A 20,695-nucleotide genomic window follows, 5' to 3' on the forward strand; every position below is an offset into this window, starting at 1 on the left:
AGTTGAAACAGTCCGATCTCAAAATCAGACTGAAGTGTCAAACAACTCTTCACATATAGAACAAGGCCTTAAGCAAAAAGGATGAAACTTTAAAATAGATCCCAAATAAAGCCTGGAGATCATCAATGCAGAGGGAGTGATCTTGGATCCAGGAGAAAGACATAACTTCAGACTTCAGGGTTGGTGATAACAGCAGTGAGTTCAGAGGACTCACTTGTGGGTACCACACTTGCTTGCTCACCAGCCTCCAGGGGTCTTCTCTGGTCCCTGTATGGGCCACAAAAATGTTTTCCTAAAACAAACAGACTGCCAGTTATTTCTCCATCAAAAATGGGTTTATTTGGGATCAGCAGACAGCTGCAACTCAGGGTCTGCAACCATGGCAAGCCACATGCAAGTTGCCACACAGTAAGGGAAGGAAAACACTTTCATAGAGAGGAGAAGGAAGTGGGGGGTGGAGGCAGTTCTAATAACGGTCCATGGCTTTTCATTGGCTGAGTTCTTTCCAGGAAAGAAGAGGAGTCTTTCTTCTTTCTGTCGGGCTCTGCTATCACTGCAGTGTGTAACCACTCCCTCTTCTGGCCTTCTGACTCGATTTAACTGAGGTTTCTGTTTATTAATTTTTTTACTGAATTTGTCTTCTTTATTACCTCTATTACCTACACCAGGTACACTGATGATATTCAATAAATATTTGTGGAATTTGCATGAGGGATTTGCATTTCTTAATGTCAGCGAGATATAATCTCAAATTGGAAATTACTGACATTGTAGAAAAATTAAATCATTTATACAACTATTTAATAAATAGTTTTAAATTCTAGAATAGGTATGATGTGGCGTGTCTGTGACGTCTTGCATATTTCAAAGTGCCAGATACTTAGAATCACAAACTAAACATATCGTTTAATTAAAATCAAACAATCCACCCTCACAGACACCTTCTCCTGACCTTTTCAATAACATTTCCTTATGCCTCTATAATGACTTAAAAGCCCATACATTTTCTCAATTCTTTCTCGCAACAACTTCAAGTGTTTAATTGACTTTCCTCATTCTCAATGTTATTTTTATTCATTATACTATTATACCTCTACCGTAAGAGGTTAGTAGAGATAGTATGGGAAAACATAAAAATAATTAAAGATGGAGTAAGAAGGTTTTTATGTCTGGATAGCCACTTGATGGCTTTGTGCACGAGAAGGAAATACTAATAGTTTGGAATATAAGTTCCCATAAGTAAAGTGCAAGCAATCTTCATAACAGTTTTGCTGGAAAGATTAAATGTGATTATGAAAAGTTTCTGAAAAGTGTAAATTAAATTAAATGTGATTATGAGCATGAAAGTTTTGGTTAATTATAATTTACTATGTAAGTGCCAATTCTTATTGTGATCTTAGAGAGGAAAGGTGAAGAAACACTTAGATTGAGATAATGTGCCCACTATCAGAAGTCCACTTAATTGCCTAAGATCTATACTCAACTACTTCGGCTTGCTTGAGATGATGGTAATTTTTCATCTAGAAAGAACCTTTGTGTGTATGTCATCGCATCATGAATTATTACATTTGTCAAATAAGCCCAAGATCATCAGGTTTCTCACTCCTCTTTAGGGCAGGTATGAAAAGGAAAAAATTAGCATTAATGTAGAAGTTTATTGTATTAATTTAATTACATAAATGAGGCTCATATATATATATATATATATATATACACACACACACACACACACATACATATATATGTATGTATGTATCCTTTGTTAGTGTTAAAATGACTAAATCACATTACTCTTGGAGGACAGGCAAATAAGAACAGAATGTGTTTATTACCAATAATGCTCAAAGAAAATTTTACAATGAAGGCAGGAGATACAGGGAACATTTAGGTGGAATCATCGAGAGCTTTAACTTTAGACTATTTAATTCAGAAAGTAGTCAGACTCCCAGTTTTGTGAGTTGTGAAATGCAGATATTCAGGAACAGGAACATACCAGAGATCAGAAGTTCTGGGAATCCAGGAAGTTCTGTTACAGCAATGGTTTGTATCAGCCAGGATTCCGGCACAATTCTAATTCACAGTGGATCCAATGGGCCTAAGGATCTATCCTATGGTCATTTACCTGGTCTCTCAGTTGAAGTTTTAGAGCAGCTGAGAGAACCCTCTCTTTGATCCACTTACCTGTGGACTAAAAAAGATTATTGTAGGAAGAGTCACGTGAAAGTTTCTGAAACTGTTTATCACCATCCCCCCAGCTGCCGCCACACCAACCAAGATAGGAAGCTAGAAACAATACCTTATCCGAGGAGGAATGGCTGAGATTTAGTGACATCGTCAAAGATTTAAAGAGGTGGAAACCACCATTTCCCCCCAGTTTTACTGAGATATAAGTGAACTGACATACATCACTGAATAAATTTAAGGTGTACAGCATAGTGGTTTGACTTACATATATTGTGAAATGATTACTGCAGTAAATTTAGTTACCATCTGTCATCTCATTTAGATATAATAAAAAGGGAAAGCAAAAAAAAAATAAAAATTTTTCCTTGTGATAAGAACTTATGTAATTTACTCTCTTAACATCTTTTATATTTATCACACAACAGTGTCATATCACATCATCCCTAGTACTTATTTATCTTGTAACAGGAAGTTTTTACCTTTCTCTATTCCTAGTCCTCCCTATATCCCCCCACCTCTGGTAACTACAGATCTGTCCTTTTTTCTGTGAGTTTCGTTTGTATTTTATTTTGTTTTTCAGATTCCACATATAAGTGAGATCATGCAGTATTTGTCTTTCTCTGTCTGACTTATTTCACTTAGCATAATTTCCTCAAGGTTCATCAATATTGTTGCAAATGGCAAGATTTTCTCATTTTTATGGCTGAGTAATATCTTATCGTATACACAACTTATTTATCCATTCATCCATCAGTGGTCACTTAGTTTGTTTCCATACCTTGACTACTATAAATAATGATGCTATGAACATGGGGCTGCATATATTTTTTGGGTTCATGTTTTCATTTTCTTTAGATATATTGCCAGAAGTGGAATTGTTGGATCACACAGCAGTCCTGTGTTTTCATTGTTGAGGATCCTCGATACCATTTTCCATAGTGGCTGGACCACTTTACACATCCACCAACAGCATTCCAGGGTTCCTTTTTCTCCACATCTTTGCCAGCATTTGTTATCTTGTCTTTTTTGTCCTGGCCATTGTAACAGGCATAAGGTGATGTCTCTTTGTGGTTTTGATTTGCATTTCTCTAATGGGTAGTTGCCATTTAGTTAGCCTGAATAGACGCTGAAAACCCAGGTGGATTATGTTTGATAATGGGGGAGCACTGTAAACTTAGCCGGTGGCAGCCCCAACCTCAGCTGCTGAGCTGGGTGTGGTCTGTGTACCGGCACAGATCAACACAGCCTCTGGTGCTGGATATGCAGCTATTCATCTGGCAAATGTGTTCTTCTTGAATTTCCTGCATTAGGGAGGAAACTGATTTAGCTACTGCCACTGCAAAGTAACAAACCTGCCAGAGCAGAGGTCAGTGCTAAGCCCTCATTATTGGATAATTTCTTGAGGAACCCAGCCAGCCAAGTGGAAGCATGAATACATCAGAACTTTTCTACTTTAAATTTAACCCTACCAGAATTGAAACCTGGTAAGTGATTTAACCTTACCAGCATGGAAATCTTCTCTGGATATGTATTTACCTCTCTTGCCCACGGTAACTCTGCCAGAACCACCATCTGAGGGCTCACCAGATGTTTCATCTGTCATTGTAGTCAGCAGGGGAAGTGAGACAGTTGGCATATGACTATAGCATCTACTAGCTTTATCTTATAAACTAAACCCATAAGCAGGTAGCATAACAGAACAGTGTAAGGGCATTAATACTCAAAGTGCCAGCTCAGGCTTGGAGATGACACTCCAGGAGCTATGCCCATGGTACTATGTCTCTAATGGTTAGAGTACATGATTCTGTGCACCAAGGGCTAGAAGGGGTATTGACTCTGATCACCATCATTCCAAGTGATCCACTTGTAGGATTTTTCTATCTCCAAAATCTTTGGTCTGCTAAATTAAAAGCCAGGTTCCCAGTGGGTGAATGCTTCCACCAAGGATGCAGTAAAGGCTCCTCTGAACTTGACATTGTGACTACAGCCTGGACACTTTGGGCTGCTAATATCCATGTATTAACAGACAAAGAAAGTTACTCACATGAGGGAGAGCTGACTGATTACCATGATGAGCTGCTGCCACAAAATAGAACAGGGCAGGAATGAGTTTATCTGGAGTCCAGGGAGTTTACCGAGGTGTCTATGTATCTTCTGTACCCAGTGATAAATGGGCAATTTTTGCAAACAAGTCTTGACAAAGGCAAAGAAATTAAGGGGCTCAGATCACTTGGGAATATAGGCCTGGATCACCCCACCAGATAAATTACTCAGACCAACTAAAGTGCTGACCAAGGGTGAGCAGTATCTAAAATGGGTGGTAGAGGAGAGGATGATGAGTACCATTATAGCCACATGAACTGTTACAGCCATGGGGCCTATAGCTTATTTTATTTCCCTAGTCCTCTCACATTATCTTTGCAGATATTGTCAATGCCCACCATCTAGAAGGGGCTTCTGCAGTAGGTTGGACTTGAATGAGGGCACAGGTGGATCAGAGTGGTGCAAGGGATGATATACAGCAAACATTTCTTACGTACTGTTTGGAAATCTTCTCAGCTACACTACTTACTCCAGCCATGGTTGCCTTAACTAGTTCAGCACAAGTTCCAACCAGCTTCATGCAGTTACAAACTGAGTTATCAGGCTCACACTGCTTACCCTTTGCCTCGCCCCGCAGTCTGGAAGCAAGTCACCTGTGGGAAGCGCTTAATGCTTACACATGCACAGACCAGAACTATGGAACAGTTAACAACCTGCAAGGTGACTGTTTTACCAATGGGAAATAGAAGCCAATGGACAAATGCTTTCTTCTTTGTGCCTCTGATAGTTCTGAGACATACTTTGTACTGCTTCTCAGATGGTCTTGGATCAATCAACCAGCCAGTAATACATTTCTGTACCGGTTCTTCTTTTCTGCTTTGCTCCCGTGTCCCTCATGTCTGCTGCTAGAATCATATTCCCCAGGAAGGTACTCCCACATAAACCTGTCCTAGGCTCTGCTTCCTGGAGAGCCCAGTCTAAGATGCTCTGTGAGAAAGCTATTATTAGACCTGCAGTCCAGATGAGAAATACATCTGTGACTTATTACCTAGAGTCTCACAGATGATGTTGGTCTGAGCCATCATCCTAATCATCTTTTGACTCAAAATTGCTATATTTAACCCTGGTAGTCTCTACACCAGATCACTTCTCAATGAAGTTGGTAAATTCAGTGACTTATCAAAGCTAGGAGATAGATAGGATATTGTCAGTTCTAGTGATTATGACTTAATGTCAAATCATGTTTTCTCTTTTATTCTAGTAAACTCAGAGGCAGAGAAACATAAAAGAAAATAGCAGATTTCTCTACTTTAAACAACAATACAGGAGGGGAATGCTATCGATTCTAGGCAGCCCTCTGTTTCCCAGGAACTGTGACGGCCCTAAGAATCATGGTGTCAAAGTTTGTGAAAAATGATGCATTCCTGCCCCCACTTTTAAAAACAAGACACTGAGGCCTGGAGAGATTAAGTTCTAATTTCACTAGCTCATTAGTGGCAAATATTTAAGTTGTGACTAGATAATCTAAAGGATAGAGTAATTATGCTTTTGGTAAGTTTAAATACAGGTCTATAGAGGAATCTGGGAATTTTCGACAAGGTCTCATGAGAGCCCTTCCAACATAGTGTTTCTGTGATTCTAAGTAATCATCACATCCAATGAATTAATTATGCCACATGATATTTTCCCAGTGCAATACAGATGGCTTCATCATATAATTTTAGGCTGTAGTTAGAGATGATTCACTGGCATTTTAAAGGCACTGTTGCAACTGTTCCCCAGAAGAAACTCAGAAAGAATGCTTCAAATTGCTGTGTATTGAAAATGTATCACTTATCTAGTGACAAGTCCCTTTGCATCTGAAAGGGTCCATATGGAATGAAATTCTGGCAGGCTGGGTCAGAGATGCACACCTGGTATACACAGCCAAACTGCCCTTTTAAAGCCTGAGCTGCAACGGGCATGCCTGCATCGGGGTTTAGAAGCCTATCTTGTACCGTGTGCCAGCGTGGGTCAGAGCCAGATGACAGAACCCACTGTCAAAAGATCCTGGAAACTCTGAGTCAGGACAGCTAGAAAGCATTGGCAGAATACTGTGCCTCATTAAAAATGTGATGCTTGAATCCCTTCCACAATCTCCCCGACAGACAGCTAGGTTCTCTCTGAACCCCACCACTAGCTGAATTAAATAGTGAATCTGCTGCTGTCTGGGTTAAAGTAAACCTTCCTCTACTTGCTGAACATTCCTTTTGTCTCTAGAATTATCTTTGACGTTCAATCCATTCAACAAATATTTATTGAACACAGTGTACGTTGGGATCATGTTAGACGTTGGGAATATAAAGATGACTACATGTTTGGGCATATCTCGCTTCTTCCAAGAAGTGTTTGAGGCTTCTGGAGCCAAATATAACATAAATAGCTCCCTCAAAGAACTCTCAATATGAAGCAGATACCAAAATGTAAACGAATGATCACTATAAACATTAATGATAGAAGTGCTTCAAGGGACAGACCATCCACCTGGATGGTCAAGGAAGGCTTCTTGAAGATGGGATGTCTGAGTGGGCTGAGCATTGGAGGATTGGTGGAATTACCTAGATGATAAAGGGGGAAACAGCCTTGCAGACAAAGCAACACATGCAAAGGCAGAGAGTGCATGATACAGTCAAGAAGAGGCAACCAACTCAGGAAGCTGGTGTGACGTGCCTGAGTAGGCTGGGCAGGCAGAAAAGGCCAAGTCATAGAATGTGCTGTAGAAGCTTAAACTTTATCCTGAAATCCATGGAGAGTGATAGAGGAGTTTTAAGTAAGGTAGCGATGTGTAGAGATCAATCACTGAACTGTTACACTAATCATTATAACATCTTTATAAACTGTGTGGTAACTTCGGCAGGTCTCCCCATACATGTCTGCTAGTAAGTAGAATAAGTGGAAACTTTCCCTACTTCAGAGCTGAAGGGAAGTCCATGGCAACTGTAGCTCACCATTGTCTTCCCTCTACATCAGAGTGTATTTCCTATTATTTCAGACAGGAAGGAGATACAAATTAATAAGCAATTATAGTGGCAGTACTTTTCACAGATGATAATATTCTTTCCGACTTGCCCTACATCCATTTCCTACCCCCTGTCTCTGGCTGTCTCCTCTACACCCTGTCTGCATATTTCTCAACCCGATCATATGTCGCTTGTCTTTTGTGCATTTAGCTGATCTCTGTGTTCTCTGTCTTTCATCCAAACTCACCTGTAGAGGTTTTAGTACCATCCCAATTCTAGGGATAGCTTTACAACTCTTAACCTCTTGGAAAATTGAGTTGGTTGGTCTAGATCACTGTGTCCAAAGGTAGAATCACATACTGCCTAAGGCTGTTTCATAATGTAATTTAAAACGGGTCCTTAGGGAAACAGAGGAAAAAAGACAATACACTGAGGGATTTGTGGTCTTGTTTTGTTTGCCTTTGGATCTCAGGTGACAAAAATAGATTATTAATAATTACCATTATTATAATTACTGGTTTGTGACACATTCCCATAATTGGTCAACACATAACCCTTGTTTGTTTGCAACAATAGAATCCAATAAATACAGGTGTATCTCCTATCCAGCACAGAAATAGTGCATTGACTATAACTTAATTCTATATATGTAATTCCCCTTTATCTCATTCTCATGCCTCCCCTCACCTGAGATACCTTATTCTCATTCTTTAAATAATTATAGACACAGATACACATAAACTTTTATGTTAATCCTAAAATGCATATCATGAATTTTACTTCATAAATAATGTACCTTATTGTATGCAATCTTTTCAGAATTTTTACCACCCAATCTTTTATTAAGATCCATATTTTTTGAATGCAGCTGTTGTTAACTTATTCTAACTACTGTGTCTAATGTAATTATGTAAATATACTATATATGTATTTATCCATTCTTCTGTAGATGGCCATTTGAATTGTTTCCCAGTTACTTCTGGAATGAACAGGGCTGCTTGAACATTTCTGTACATGTTTCCTGGTATATATTGATAAGAGTCATTCTCAGATAAAAACCTAGAGGTAGAATTGCTAGATAGTAGAGTATGCAAGTTATCCATACAGATGGATGCATTCAATTTAAAGGACACCTTTTATTCTTAGATTGTGCTCTTTTATGGTAGCAAATGCCCTTTTTAATTAAATGAAACTAATTATAGATGGCACTGTTGCTTCTTAAAAATACCTGCTTTCAGTAAAATTAACCACCTAAGTTGGGAAGTTTCACTGCTCTGTGAAGTTCAAAAGTCTGGGGAACACAAGACTAGGTCATATCCAAGAGAAAGGCTGAATTTTATCCACATCTGTGAAAGAGTCATAATCATTGTGTTTATCTCACTGGACTGTCACCAGGATTCATGAGCTAAATAAATGATAAGCTCTGGCATACAGTAATTGTTCAATAAACCACGGCCTCATGTGGTTTCAGATGCCAACTTCTAAATGTCTGGGATTATTCAGCAGGTTTTGTTGTGCTTGCTGCAGCATTTAGAAACCTCTCTTAAGGTGACAGCCCAGGAGAGCAGCATTTCACGGAGTGTTCACTTCTTGCCTTTATCAGCAAACATCACAGCCCTCAGGAGACGGAGTTAACCCTTGCTTGTAGCGATGCCCTTCATTTTGAGGTAATTCTGTTTTATTTTGACAACATGGAGGAAGTAAGGCTACAGCATAGCAGGTATCTTGAATTGAGCTGCCTCTGATGCTGGGTCTTTGTTCTGCTTCACAGTTTCCTTTCCTGAGGATGCAAATACCAGAGCTAGTCAAAGGGGGAGTAGCCAGATCTGAGGCAGGTACTAGAAGAGAAAAGAGGGAGGAAGCTCCTGGTTTCTTAAAAGAGAAATGAACTTTTCTCCAGTCACAAGGCTAAGAGGCATCTCTCACAGGGAGCTCTGTGGCGGTCTTCCCTGGCTGGGCTCTGGAATCTGATGGGCTGCGAACAAATTTAACTTCATACAGGAGATAATTGTGGATAGTGGAGAGACCACAGCACCCAGACCCCCAGACCGTATTCCCATTCACAGATCAAATCCATCAGTTACATAGCCAGTTATTATTTAAATAATTCAACAAAATAATTACCATTAATTTACATACCAAGGGAGAATTTTTACCAGTTGTTAATAGTTGGTTCTTTGCAAGTGGAACCTAAGACAGAGGTTCATTTTGATGCAGAGGTATTGGTACCAGGAGAGGAAGGGACCCTAAAATAGCAGGTAGAAGTGTCTCAAAGGCAAACTTTTGGAGATCAGCTCGATGCTTTGTGATGACCTAGAGGGGTGGGGTAAGCAGGGTGGGAGGGAGGCCCAAGAGGAAGGGGATATGGGGATATATGTATACATATAGTTGATTCACTTTGTTGAACAGCAGAAACTAATACAACATTGTAAAGCAATTATACTCCAATAAAGAGCTAAAAAAAAAAAAGCCAACATATGCTTGGCACTTATTATGTGCCAAACCCTGTGCTGGATATTGAGGTTACAAACGTGAGTAAGACATTCTTTCTTCTCATGAATTTATGGCTGATGGGGGAGGTAGACAACTTACCAGACAATTACAGCACAGCTGCTAATTATAACAGCGCTATCGACAAGCAATGGGGAGCACAGAGGAGAGGCAGCTCACTTGATGAGGATGGCTAGGGAGCCATCACATGGATAGGGTGCCAGGGAGGTAGGACGTTGAAGCACAGGTGGCATATTTCCGGGTGGAGAAGGAATTCCTGAGAGAGAAACCATTTGAGCAAAAGCCTGGAGCTGAGAAGATTCGAGGTGTACTCCAAGATCAAGGCCTTCTTCCCAGGTTCCAGGACTCAGAGCCATTTTTCCTGCTCATTTCCCTCCTGTCATGCTCTGCAAGAGTGCAGGTGAAGAGCATAGATTGTGCATATAAAGTACTCAGTGCCTGGCACAGACACTGGCCATTAAATGGTGATTGCCATTGTAATGAGGCTGCTGGTGAATGTCCCCTCTCTCTGCCCAATTTAACTCCCTTTTTATATCAGGTAATCTAGACTCCTAAAGTTGTGGGCTCAATGAGGTACCATAATTTCTGTGAAAGAACTTTATTTACCTATATGATAGCATCATTGGTTACACTTTCTCTCGGGCTTGGGAGGTAAAAAAGGATAATCTGCTACAAAATTGGCAGTGCTGGGTAAATCAAACCCTTTGTGACTGTGGGTTTCACGTTGAAATCTGAGGTAGGTTGAATCTGTGGGTACAAAAGCATGGATACGGAGGGCCAACAGTGTGCATTTTACTACGCCATTCATATAAGGGACTTGAGCATCCTCAGATTTTGGTATCCACAGGGGCTCCTGGAACCAATCCCCTACTGATACCAAGGAATGACTGTTCCTGCTTTGAGGTCATTGTAACTGATTGAAAAGTTAAACATAAAAGAACCTACACTCTGCCTGGATCGTGTCAATGGAGAAGGTTACACTGGGGTTCAAGATGATGATGACGACAGTGATGATGATGATGATGATGACAGCTGACTTTTATTGAACACTTACTACCTGGTAGGTATTGTACTGAGAGGGTTAAGTGTATCATCTCATTTGATGCTCATCACAAATCTGTGAGGCTGATATTCTTGTAATTATTATTATATCTGTTTACAAGTTAAGAAACTGAAGGGATAAAATAATTTCTCCAAGATCACAAATATTTTAAATTATTAGATAGATACCAAGATTTGGGCCCAGATATCTGGTTCAGAGTGAGGTCTTAACCTCTACCCATATGATGGTAATAATAACTGCCATTGTTCACTGAGCTTATAGTAAGTGGTATTTGGGCAAAAGCATGGTGAATCACTATTATATCCATTTTATGGTTAAGGAAATGGAGCCTCAGAGAAGTTAAGGGACTTCTCCAAAGGCACATAGTGGTAGAATTAGAAACCAGCCCAGGTCTGCCAGACTAGAAAGCCTATGTGTTTTCTATTGCTCCACATGGCTTCTCATAGTGAATCCATGATAGGTATTCTGGGGTTGACTAAACTCAAAGAACAACCTGCAAAGTCCTCCCATTCCCTAACCCTGGATATTTGAAATATTCTGATTAATGCAGTTCCCGCCTGTCTACCAAGTCAGCATTTGGAAATTGCATCTCTTGCTGTGGCATCACCAGACAAGGATCTCTTTCCAGCTACCCAGGTCACAGCACTTGGAAACTGGCTTCCCTTAGGACAAGCATCTGAGACCAAGGTTTTGAGACTCTAAATGATGTTCTTATCAGTGTCGTTTATTTCTCTTCCTTTTGCCATCATGAATTTCACTCTTACAGAGCCATCATTAGATAACTTTACTCACTTTCTTAAGAGTCCATCTCCTACTGCTGACTAAATCCCAAATGTTGAGCTTCAGAGTCAGGATGAGAAAACCCTACCCTTCAAGCAGTCTCCTGAAGGCTGGACCATCAAGTGTTTCAATTTAATTGTGACGAGAAAAGATTGTATGCAGGATTGAGGACTTCCTTTTTCCATTTCTCGGAGAATTTAGGGAACTTTCCAAGCCTATAACAGAGTATGACTCAAGTCTAAGGGGAAGTGAGTTGAAGCCATTGTTTAAATTGGGAAGCCCCCAAACCCCAATCTCTAATCATAACACTAGAATTAACTTCTACTTTCCTCAGCTCTGCTCTTTTTTTTTTTTTTTTTAGCTCTGCTCTTTGAGCATAGGGTTGACCCCGTGACCCCATTTTAGCATGCCCTAATGAACTGTAATTTTTCTGCAGCTCATTGTGATGTGTATGTATGTGCACACACCTATTTGATGTAGTGGCTGGGGATAAATATCTGTCTCTTCATCTTGTGAGCAACTTGAGGGTAAGGACACTATATTATTAATCTTTGATCATGACGTCCCCCCAAGGTTTAGACTTAGAAATGTTCAAGAAATATTTGCTAAATTAACATGACTAAGATGTGAAGTAATTCTCTTTCTAGCAGAAGAAAAGACACATGTCAAAATAGATGTTTTTAAATTCTTTTTACATTCCCTACACATTGACTGAGCGCTGGTGTGTGTCAGGCATATTGCCAAGGTGACAAAGGGTCACTTTCCCTAAGGGCCTTGCAGTCTTTTAGGGTAGATAACCCCCAACACATAAATCTTGTAAAGCAAGGTAGGTGCTGCAGTTTGAGGTGTGTGAGGATGCTGTGGGCATGGCTTGGCAGTAGGAGAGTCAGAAAGTACTTCAAAGAGGCTGGAGGGTGGAGGAAGAGGAAGGACAATCTGGGCAAAAGAAATAGAGGGGACATGGGTTCGTGCCCCGGTCCGGGAGGATTCCATGTGCCGCGGAGCGGCTGCGCCCGTAAGCCATGGCCGCTGAGCCTGCGCATCCGGAGCCTGTGCTCCGCAATGGGAGAGGCCACAACAGTGAGAGGCCCGCGTACCGCAAAAAAAAAAAAAAAAAAAAAGAGGTAAATAAGTGCAACATGTTACAAGAATGTCACATTAAATGTGTCCTAGGTATAGAGATTGTGGAGGAAGAAGAAGAGGTTGGGGTGAGTTTATAAAGGTTTTGAATATCATTAGAGAAGTCCAAAATGTATCTTCTTGTGGTCAGTGATTATTTACCTTTTTTTTTAAACTGCAGTCATCATGTTGGCACCTTTGTACCATGGGCATAGCCAGGGTGATGGAAATCCCCAAGGCATTCCAATCCCCTTCCTTTACATTCAAGAAAGTGTGGTATAATGCCCCTGGGTGAATGTAGTCTTATATTAGTTACAATCTTGAATCTATTATAATAAAAAATAAGTATTCTCAAGCTTCCATATTTTTAATTTTTAGTAACAATGATATGTGACAGCCCTTACCTTCCCCCTCCCTGTAAACTGTTATATCCTAACATCATGGTGGTACTGTGGCTCTGGGGATCATATGACTGGGGAGGGGTTGCTAGTAATGGCATCACATGGTCAGTTATGTATATTATGACCATGGTAAAAGCCATCAATTACCTATCTTGGCTTCAAATCAGGGAATGTTAAAAACATTGGAAATGTGAGGTCAATTACCACTGAATTCTTGTTCCATTCCCAAGAATTTAGAAGTTGTGTTTTTTTTTAACTTTCTATTTGCAGTAGGTTTGGATTTTGTAGACCTCCCCTTGGACAGATTGCCTTTGGAGAGATATTTGCCACAGAATACATCCTGTTTTGTTGTTGTTATTTCAAATTGATCTCCCCACCTTGGTAAAAAGTCGCCCGTCTTGCAGTTAGGAACTGCTGTGCTCACTTGTTTTTAGCTGAAGTCCCATACTGAGAAAATTGCATTTTACTTGGCTCGAGTTCTATTCTTGAGTGATGCTCAAGTTAAGAAGCAGGTGTGCCTGGTAGCATTTAATGCCTTCAGTGGATAAAATGCTGTAAATGAGATGGCCCGTGTCAACCGAGCTCTGGTGAATGGAGAATCATTAATTTTCATTTTCTTTTCCGCACTTTCAATGGGGCCATGATTTAAACTTTTATGATCTCTTGCTTTGACTATTACAGTAGCCTCCCAACTGCTCTCCCTGCTCCAGCTCAAGTGCTTTTCCAGTCAATTTTTGCAGCACTGCAGGAGTGATTCCCCAACAGGCAGCATCTTGTCACTCCCCGTTCATAAAACCATTAATGGGCAATCCTATTTCTGAGAGATTAAAATTGGAAATTCATGAATCAGTCCCAAGAAACCTTTCGGGTCTTTCCGCTAACCTGAGCTATTATTCAGTGATCCTTCAACACACCAACTTCTATCTCTCTGTCTCTCTCCGTCTCTCTGTCTCTCTCTCTCTATATACATATCCCTCCTTCCCTTCCTCCCATGCTTTCGAATGTTATTCTCTGAGAGTCATTGGTTCTTAAAATGCCCTTCTACCCCTACTGACTTTACTCTTAACCTTAAATTGAGGTTTTAGGATACAATTCAATCATCTTTTTGTCTTTGAAACCTCAAGAATTTCTAAGTAAGTTTCATTGCTCATTCATTCATTCACTCAATATCTGTTAAGTGTCTTCTTTGTGCCAGTTACTGTTTGTACTGCTGACAATACAGAGATGAACTAGACAAGGTTCTTGTCCTCATTCACCTTACATTATGGTGTAGGTCACACAATAAAGACGGTAATTAAATACATGAATATATAATTCCAAATAGTGAGGAGTGCATTAAGAATAATAAATCAGGATACATAGATAGAGCTGTTTTTTATTTGGAGGGGCACTTTTTATGTATTCAACTACAGGCTGTATATAGTACCTTGGGAAATTGTTTCATGTGTTTTTCTCTTTGTTATAGCTCCTTGAGGTGATAAATGCTATTTACCTTTGTGATCTTTGATCCCTCCTGCAAAACATTCAATAATCATGTCCTGACTGAATAAATAAATGTACACATATATGGATAGGGGAACAAATGAATTATTCTTAGCCATGTTTTATTTTCAATTCATTGGAAAGGAAATCCTCTGTGAAGTGATAAGAAAAATACTCCCAAGATAAACTGATTTCTTAACAGACACTGAGGCTTTGGCCAAAAACCAAATTACCTTCAGCACGTGGATTAGAATTATAAGATACTCCTTAGAGCCAGTCATCTGAGTCATTTAATGCTCAAGGTATCTTCAAAGAGAGATGGAGCCTCTATTAGCCAAACTCTCTGTTCTATACTTTCACAAATGAAGAGATTCTCCCCCTTCTTCAAAAACAATAAATTGATCATACCAGTATTATTAATTTTTTTTTTTTTTTTTTTTTTTTTGCGGTATGCGGGCCTCCCACTGTTGTGGCCTCTCCCGTTGCGGAGCACAGGCTCCGGGTGCGCAGGCTCAGCGGCCATGGCTCCCGGGCCCAGCCACTCCGCGGCATGTGGGATCCTCCCGGACCAGGGCACGAACCCGTGTCCCCTGCATCGGCAGGCGGACGCTCAACCACTGCGCCACCAGGGAAGCCCTATGAATTACTTTAAACTAAGATTTTGTTGCAAAACAATTTTCTGGGGGAAATAAAGAAAACTTTGGTTAAAGTTTGGAAGAATATATATTATCTAAAGAGATGTTTAAAATGTTGTGATTGTATGGCCACTCTATAAAAGTGCATTCTTAGAGTGGATGGCTGATGCCTGGTTCTAGGTTCTAGTCCATTAACTCACTCTAACAGATTGATCAATCTTTTACTCACCTATTTCTCAGTTTCCACATCTATACAGTGGGTTCTGTAAGTCTGCAACACATATCTTTAAGCCCCGGGGACCCTCTTCTCTCTGTATGTCTCTATATTAATCTGTTGAAGCCCCTAACCCTCACCAGTGGTGTGTTCTAAAAAGAAGAGATCAGAGTAAGAATACAGCATAGGACAAAGCAGTGTTCCCCATAAGGATTAGTTGTCAATATTTTGTTTTTGTCTTGGTTTGTTTCGTTTTTAATAGACAAAGTGCAGTATACGGCAATGTTTGTTGGAGTTCTTTGGTTGCAGACAACAGACACCCTGTTATCAACCCTTGTTAATTTATGCCAAAAAGCACTTTGTTGGAAAGTTGTGAGATAGCTCAAAAAATTAAAAGAAAAATCTGAATAACAAGCCTCAAAAGGTCAGAACTAGGGTAACTCTGAAATTTAGACAGCAGAAACTAATGGAGAGTCTCTTTAGGGCTTCATTCACCACCGGGATAAATAAGTCTCATCAATGACCATACTGTTCTACGCTGTTCCAAATTCAGAGTCTAGGGACAGAGCATTTGATTGGCCTAGCTTGGGTCACTCCTGTGTCGGTACAGCTGAGAGGTGAAGCATTTTGATTGACGGGCTCACTATGAATATATCTAATGGGAAAGAGGTACTTTTCCCCAATGGAAAAACCAGATGCTTTTAGTAGAAGAAATGAGAATAAATGTTCAACAAGCAGAATGCTCACCCCAAGCAAAGTCTCAGGAGATCAAGAAGAGGCTTGGCATACTGGAACAAGCTATGATTTCAGCATTAAATGGCCTGGAGTTCAAATCTGAGGTCTCTGACTTAGTAGCTATTCTACGGGTATTATTTTGCATTCCTCAGAGGGTTGTTCTCAGGGTAAAGTGAGGTAATCTATACAAATTAGTGTCTAGCTCAAACTGAGTACTTAATATATTGTATCTATTATTATTACCAAGGAATGAATGTGTTTAGGGTAGTTGAGGACAAGAATGCAAACATACAATAACATGTTACTGGAGGACCCTGAAGCCTCTAGGAGGGCACAGCTGAGAGACAATCAGGAAGCAGCCTCAGGATGTGTGTGTTTCCAGATATCTGATTGCAGAAGTCACTATCCTAAATTAATCTTAGAATTGCCTACGCTGTGTCCTCACTGTAGTATTGGCCTCTTCCTTTCATTATCTTTGGCCCAAAAGTACAATATTCAAATACTGGAACTGAGGGAGTAAATTGTGATGTTTGATTAAACTATGAGATGTTATGTACTCTCACTCTACTCATTTGATACTTCCCAAACACAGTCCTTTTATAATCAGTAATATTTTTATATGTGCAGAGCATACTGAGATGTGAGATGGGCAGGAGGAATCTGTGTAGGTGCAGACAATAAGTGGATGTATTGCCTGTAGAGAATTTAAAAATAACAATACAACCAAGTAAAGGCTATCTGCTTTTTATTGTCATGATGTTCTGGCAGCTCTAAATAATGTCAGTGATAAAGGATTTCTCCTCACTCAGAAGAAAGCTCTTTTTCTGCATTCTTTGAGTCATTACCTTATAGGTGTGTCTTGTCTTTCCTATTCTAAGTACTGGGGCTATGGGTGGTTTTTACTTTCTTCCCTATAAGAAGGGAAGAAAAAGGAAAGACAAAAATTTTTTTCATTTCAAAAAATCCCCAAAAGGTGATAAAATCAGAAAGATGATAAAATCAGAAAGAAAATGATATGTTTTTAAAAGAAGGTGAGCAAATAGCATTGAAAATGTATTTTGGAAAGAATGTTATTTTCTAAGCTCAAAATTCTGGTCCCTGGGCTGTAGAAAACTAGAGGCTACATTTGTTATAAATAAAATTTTATTTACTAGGCCGTAGAGTGAGCATCAGCTTCAACCAATAAACTCTGAAAAATCCTCTACTCTTTGGACCTCTCTCCTGAGTGAGATGTGACTTGGACCTCTCTCCTGAGTGAGATGTGACTTTTGTGATTGGATTTTAGAGAAGATGGAATGGAAGGTTACCCTGCAGAGGACAGTGAAGGGAAGCTGCAGCGAGATGTGTCTAGTTTTCTGAAGCTTTACAATGTGTTCTGAATACTCAATGCCATTCTTTCACATGAAAATTTTGGGCCATTAGATAAATAATGAGTCATTGACTTTGAAGTAGACCCTTTCCTACCTCTCATTCTTCTCTGAATACTCTTCTGCTTTTCTACTGGTGAAAGCCTATTCCCCTCCCAAGGTCCTTGTCATCTAAGAGTAGCTCCAGGAGGACTGAATTGGCTCCCCCGCACCAGACCCCCTACTCCGTTTTTCCAGCACTGAGTATGCATCTTCAACAAAGCTCTTATCACACTGCCCAGAAATATTCTGATTGCTTGTACGTATGGACTGTGGTTACCGTGGACTGTGGTTACCGTGAGATAGGACCTAGCATTATTCTGTCCTAAATATCCTGTCCTAACACAGTGCTTTAAACATGATAGAAGATGAGTAAATGGTTGATCATCCCCTGTCAAATCTAAATAATATTTCAGTTCCTATCCTCCTTGGCAACACTAAGGCTGTTGTCTGCCATTCCTTAGCACATTTCTGTCCTGCTCCGTCTACAGCCCTGAGGATTCCTCCCCAGTCCTTTTCATTGGCTCTTCTGCTAATAACTTAAGTGTGTATGCTTTCCAGAGTTCAGTCCGTAACCTCTTTTTTTCTTCATAGGTTCTGTCCCCGAGTGAGCTCGTTTCCTCCTCTCAGTTTGTCTCCACACATAGGATAATGATGTCCATATTTCTTTTCCCAGCCCAGACCTCACTGCTGAAATCCAGACTCACCCTGCACACCCTGGATATCTTTATCCAGATATCCTACAGGCACTCACGCTCAACATGGCAAATCCGGACCCTGATTTTCTTGTGTGCTCCCCCCACTTAAGATAAACCTCTTCTTCCGGAGTTCTCTATCTCAGTGAACCTCACTCTGTTTCAACTTCTTTTCCCTCTTTCTCTGTGTTATATCGATGACCATCTCCTTCCTATTCTGTATCTGTAGCATTTCTTTTATTCCCTCCATCTCTATCCCACTCTTTCTTCCTAGTTTCAGGTCCCTATCAACTCTTATAAGGACTACGGTGATAATCTAATAACTGTTTTATTAAATTGTATCTCCAAACTGTTCCTAACGTGATCTTCCCAAAGTACCATTGCTGTCATGCTAGTCTTCCATTTCATGTCTCTTCATTACCTACGGAAAGCCTCCTTAGGTAGTAGGTTGTATTCTCAGTAAAGCAGTCTCTGAGATAGCGTTGAGCATATAGGATGTTTATTATTATTTGAGGTCAAAACCCATTGAAGGGAGGAGAAAGAAGCAAGAGAGGGTAGAGAGAAAGCTTGAATTGTGACGTGGGCCTAGTAGCAACCTGTGCTAATTTCCTTTCCCTAACTTAGGCTCCAACTTCCAACTGTATTCATCTACTTGCAGCTTCTCATTAGCTCAGCTCAAGCTTTCCTGCTTTCCCTTTTAGATAATATTGACCATTTTCTCTTTTGATCTCCCGTAATACTCTGTACAGACTTCTGTGTTAACACCCAAACTGTAACATTTTATTACACTTACAGATTTATATGCCTATATCTAGTAGATGCTAAGCTTCCTGAGATCAGGCAGTCAACTTATTCATCATTTAAGGACAAAAATACATATAATGTATCTGGCATGTAATACCTGCTCATAAAAATCGTATGGAAAAGATGGATAAATGGATGGATGGATGGTTGGAAGGACAGAAGCATCTTGACCATGCCTTTCCACAGCATGTACATAGGGGCCATCGTGAGATATTGACTCGTTAAGCAGTTCTAGTGTAGCATTTCATAGAATGATGCCATTCTCTGATGTTAATGGGAGTGAGACAGGGAAGAACAGAGACAATATGACATACAGATGAGACCCCAAACCCAGACAAGTTAGCAGAGCCAAGTATAAGCAATAAAATATAATAGGCAAGATAGGATTCAGACTCCAGCTGGTCTAATCTAAGCAATAGGAATCAGGGTTCTTGGCAGGGAGAGAAAAAAATGGCTAGGAATATAGAGGTACATTTTGGAACTGGAACACTAGCCAATGAGTCATAGAATCCCAGCATGCTAGTAAAGGTCTTAGAGGTATTCATCAAAGCTTCATTTTTCAGAGAAGAAATGTTAAGGTCCTAGGAAATAAGAAGTCAGAATTCATCTATCCATCCATCCATTCATCCATCCATCCATCCATTTATCTATTTATCCACCTACCTATCCATGCAATTATTCATGCATTCAATATTCATTTGCAATTAATGAGAACCTACTGTGTTTAAATAATCTGCTGGTCACTGGGAATACAAATATGAATTAGTCATGTTCCTTGCCATCAAGTAGCCCACAGTATGCTAGGAAAGAAAGCAATATAATCAAAAGAAAGCTGCAATTCAGCATGATGGGTGCTTTAATGTAAGATTGTCTAGGCACTGGAGATACCAAGGATGCAGCTCTCAGACTGACCTTGTGGGGGAAATTGTCAAGTGTTCTGGGACTAGATAATGATTGTGAGCCGGAAGGATAAAGTCTGATATGAAGTCAAAAGTTTTGACAACCAGCATCTCTGTATTTTCTCCACCCGTGTTCAGAGCAGATATCAGACATGGGCAGAGTTGAGAAGATAGAGGTGTCTGGACTGAAGGAGGAAAAGGAGTTGATTTCTGACATGGCAGTATCTGTGTTTAGCTTCCACTTCTGCCTCCTTCCATTCCAGGAGTTACCAAAGGCTCTAACATAAGCAGCACTGGACTCGTTTTAGATTTTCTTAGTCTAACTTATTTAGGCAGTGTCCACTTATCTGTCTTTATTTAAGTAACAGAAAGAAAGAAAGGGAAGGAGAGGTGGAGGGCGGGAGAGAGGGAGGGAGAAAGCCCTCCTAGAAACACCTGCTTTTCTGAGGCTCAATACTGAGCATGGCTTCATGATCACTTTAGTGGCACAGTGATTCCACAAGCCCTTCAGGGATCAGGCATGAAGTCAATACCTCATAAAACTGCTCTTGCGAGTTACTTTAATGAATCAGGTCAGACTGACACAACACTTCCCAGATATAACCTTAGGCAATAAACTGAGAAGAGGTGTTGCGTATGCATTTGACCCGATGAAAATTTACTTCAAAAAAGAGAATAATTGTCTAAGCGGTCGTTCTGATTCATGACTCTTAAATGTTTATCAG

The 20,695-nt window shown here is 40.1% G+C and overlaps 1 long non-coding RNA gene across 1 annotated transcript in view; it reads right to left on the bottom strand.

Moving 5' to 3' along the window:
- Positions 1-8,887: 8,887 nt before the first annotated feature.
- The window catches only part of LOC141279255 (uncharacterized), a 45,156-nt gene continuing 33,348 nt past the window's right edge, over positions 8,888-20,695 (bottom strand). The window contains exon 3 of the long non-coding RNA XR_012333226.1: positions 8,888-9,006. This is a non-coding gene — a long non-coding RNA (uncharacterized lncRNA). The remainder of the gene's footprint in view (positions 9,007-20,695) is intronic.

The sequence above is a fragment of the Tursiops truncatus genome, chromosome 8, assembly GCF_011762595.2.
Source record: "Tursiops truncatus isolate mTurTru1 chromosome 8, mTurTru1.mat.Y, whole genome shotgun sequence".
In the NCBI taxonomy this organism is placed as follows: Eukaryota; Metazoa; Chordata; class Mammalia; order Artiodactyla; family Delphinidae; genus Tursiops; species Tursiops truncatus.